The sequence below is a fragment of the Dermacentor silvarum genome, chromosome 3, assembly GCF_013339745.2.
Source record: "Dermacentor silvarum isolate Dsil-2018 chromosome 3, BIME_Dsil_1.4, whole genome shotgun sequence".
NCBI lineage: Eukaryota > Metazoa > Arthropoda > Arachnida > Ixodida > Ixodidae > Dermacentor > Dermacentor silvarum.
This window is the reverse complement of record NC_051156.1, coordinates 103,572,435-103,576,191: the sequence shown is the minus strand read 5'-3', so window position 1 is coordinate 103,576,191 and position 3,757 is coordinate 103,572,435. Positions and strand designations below refer to the sequence as shown.

At 48.9% G+C, this 3,757-nt stretch overlaps 1 non-coding gene across 1 annotated transcript; it reads right to left on the bottom strand.

The window, feature by feature from the left end:
• Positions 1 to 1,583: 1,583 nt before the first annotated feature.
• Trnay-gua (transfer RNA tyrosine (anticodon GUA)) lies at positions 1,584 to 1,674 on the bottom strand. Its single transcript is given in 2 exon segments — positions 1,584 to 1,619; positions 1,638 to 1,674. It is a non-coding gene; the product is annotated as a tRNA-Tyr (tRNA).
• Between the last annotated feature and the right edge of the window lie 2,083 nt (positions 1,675 to 3,757).

The following is a 3,757-nucleotide window of genomic DNA, read 5'->3' as shown; positions in this document are numbered from 1 at the left end:
GTCACCTCGGTATGTCACGTGCCTACGACCGGATCCGCCGACGCTTCTTTTGGCCAGGGCTTGCTCGCTCCGTTCGAAGATACGTAGCTGCGTGTGAGAAATGCCAGCGACGCAAGACACCGTCGACGCTCCCTGCTGGGTCCTTCAACCAATTGACATTCCCGCGGAACCATTCTTTCGGGTTGGTTTAGATTTACTTGGTCCTTTTCCTCTTTCTACCTCTGGGAACAGGTGGGTCGCTGTGGCCACAGATTACGCCACGCGCTACGCCATCACCCGAGCGCTCCCTACAAGCTGCGCCACAGATGTTGCCGACTTTTCTTCTACGCGACGTGATTTTATTACATGGAGCTCCGCGACAACTTCTCACAGACCGTGGCCGAACATTCCTGTCAAAAGTTATCGCGGAAATCCTGCAGTCCTGTGCCACGAGGCACAAGCTATCCACGTCATACCATCCGCAAACAAATGGCCTCACGGAGCGTCTTAATCGCACTCTCACAGACATGCTCGCGAAGTATGTCTCTTCCGACCACACTGACTGGGACCTCGCTCTACCGTTTGTCACCTTTGCGTATAATACCTCGCGCCACGACACAGCCGGTTATTCGCCATTTTTCCTTCTGTTCGGCCGAGAGCCAGCACTGACCCTCGACACAACCCTCCCTGTTCACGCTGCGCCCACCAGTGAATATGCACTTGATGCCGTCGCCCGCGCCGCCCACGCAAGGGAAATTGCCCGTGACCGCCTTCTGAACTCCCAAGAGAGTCAAAGGCGTTTGTACGACCAGCGACACCGAGACGTGCACTTCCCGCCTGGTTCTTTGGTGATTCTATGGTCTCCGTCGCGTCAGGCCGGCCTGTCGGAAAAACTGCTGTCTCGTTACACAGGCCCCTACCGAGTGCTTCGTGCCGTGACTCCCGTCACCTACGAGATCGCCCCTGACGCCCCAACTGCTTCCCAGTCCAGTGATATTGTGCACGTTACACGACTGAAGGAGTCTCACCCTTCCAGTGATGACATTTAGACGCTCCGGGACGTCGCTTCTGCCGCCGGGGGATTATGCTACACGCGTGTGGTATTTGGTTGTTTGAACGATGCGCGCGGGCGCCATCACTCGAGAAAAGAAGAGGAAGAAGGAGCCGGGCTCGCGCTGTGAGTCTAACCGGTCAGCGCTGCAACTGCTGTTGTAAATAAAACCTTTAAATAGTTGGTAGTCTTACTGACTGGTCCTTCGCGTAACATTCAATGGAATACGGGAGAGGTGCTGAGGTGCCGACAAGGAATTCAACAAACGGAAAGCTTGTCTTTTATTTTTTCCGGCGATAATCAGGATTTTGCACCAATATAATGTAAACAGAAATCTAAAGAAATACTTTATGAGCGTCAAAACTGTCCTAGAAATCTTTTTTGAAGGACCACTTTTTAACTTTCAAAGGAGTCACTAACTCACATGTTTGACCCTTTTTATTTTATTATGTTGCAAACTTCTTCGGAATACGCTAGCCGCTCCCCTTTTCCCTGTCCCGACCAACACTCTCGTCTTAGAAAGCACATGAGCAGAAAAAAAAAGTTTACTCCGTCCGTCGAGCCGGATTCGAACCAGCGACCTATGGATGTCTATAGTTCAATACCTCTACAGTCCACCGCTCTACCAACTGAACTATCGACGGCGATGTATTTTCTGCCTTCGCTACACCACCGCAGGACGTGCACTGCGAATAGCCACGTGGACGCCTGTGCGAAAATAGACACGTTTGACTGGACAGTGGTCTCTCGGTGCGGCTGGTGTCGCAATTTATCCACGACTTCCTCAATATTTTTTTGCTCCTGTTCACATAGCTTTGTGTCTGTCTCCCTCTCTCATTAAGTTGAGATTCATTCCGACTGCTTTTTCGTATGTCTGTGCTGCCTTTTGTGCATTCTTCTACAGAATGTTTTCAGTTGAAGTAAGTCATTTTGACTTCTTTCATGTAGGTCGATCGCGCCTACCCCACTGCAGAAGCGCATTTCATGAGATCGAAGACGTTGCCAAAAGGACATATGTTAATAAAAACATTCATTTCTGGTTTATTTTGAATGTTCTCGGTCGCATAAACGTGGAACTCGACACATGGCTTCTGCTCCAAATATAACAATGCCACATCTACAGCGATGAATTGCTTGCAACCATCAGTCACATTTGTGCTCAACTCTTGCACTTACCCATGGCGCGGTAAAGCGAGGTCGTTGGTACGATTGGAGCGTGTCAAAGACGCCGATGCGGCTGAACTTAACATGGATCGCTCCAATTCGACGCATTCCTGGTGCTCCCTCCTGCAGATATTGGATCAATTCAATAGAATGACTTACTGCGCCGGTTCTAGGTATGTCTAGTAGATGCGATATTGACCCTTTTCGCGGCGCTCCCGTGGGCGCTACCATGTTTGATCACGTGGTGACGCGGCCATTTCTTGCCTCAGCTACCTCCGTTGCCTCCGTGTTTACAATGCAAGGCGCGTGACGCCGCTGCGGCGCAGCAAACCTCCGTTTCGACGAATATCGTAGACGGTGGCTTTGTGCACGACACGAAGCTTTGACCACAGCTTTAGAGCACATGTAAGTGCTTTCAGAGCTCATTACACCTTGTCCAAACGGCGTGAGCAGCGTACACGGTGCTTGTACTAAAAGCGGGGCTAGAAATGTATTCCAAGCTGTCCAAACTTTCCGTTTATCAATTAAATCGGGATCGGTGTGCTCTTCGTTCTTTATCTGGTAAACATTTTGAAGCAGCGGCTTGTCATGTTTCTGACTCAGTGAAGTTCCTCGGTGCGGCCACTATCTGATTGTTTATTTTCAGCCTAATCGCTCGCGGGTGGGCTCTGCTGTGATATATTTGTTCTTGCTGCGCACAAAGCTTGGAATGTATATGTTCTGTACTTTGCGGCAACTTGTAGCAAAGACGTATTAAATGCGAAGCATTTCTTGGCGAACATTTGATACTTTGACAGTATCTATCTGTCTATCTAGCCACCTATGTCTTAGTGCTCTCATGGTCGTATCGTTATTTTGGTATTTACCGAAATTGGCATACTATGACTACAATGTATGACCGAACATAAATGATAGGTCATGACATGAAGGTCATGACATGCGCGTCCTGTAGGTCATGACAATGACCCAGCCAAAAAGGTCAACACTCAAAAACCACTCAAATGGGTTCAGACGTGGGTACTAAGTGAAGGAAACACTAAAGGATGACGCTACAAGTCATAGTCATGAGCATGACACAGGAAAAAATGACAATGACTCAGCGAAAAAAGATTAACAGTGAAAAACCAATCGAATGGGTTCGGAAGGGGTACTAAGTGAAGGAAAAGGCTAAAGGTCAATGGTTGAAGTCATAGTCATGAGCTGTACTAAGGATTTCGCCTTAAGGTCTCCTAGGTGTTGCTAAAGGGACTTCTGAGGACTCATGACGTGAATGCAATGACATGTGTGTCATGTAGGTCATGAAAAAGCCGCCTACGTCTTGGTGCTCTCATGGTCGTCTCGTTAACTTGGTAGGCTCCCCGCACACTGCTTCGCATAACATCGGGTGTGGGATCTGCCGGCTTTTTGATAACCCAAGAATTTAATTCAGTAAAGCACGCCATCGTTGAATGTGACCCCCCCCCCCCCCCCCCCCAGCCGTTAGGTTAAATATAGCAAGCTAATTTTGTGTTTGCAAATATTATTAGGCGGTCCCAAAAACTGGGCATGATGCAAGAAGCGCAA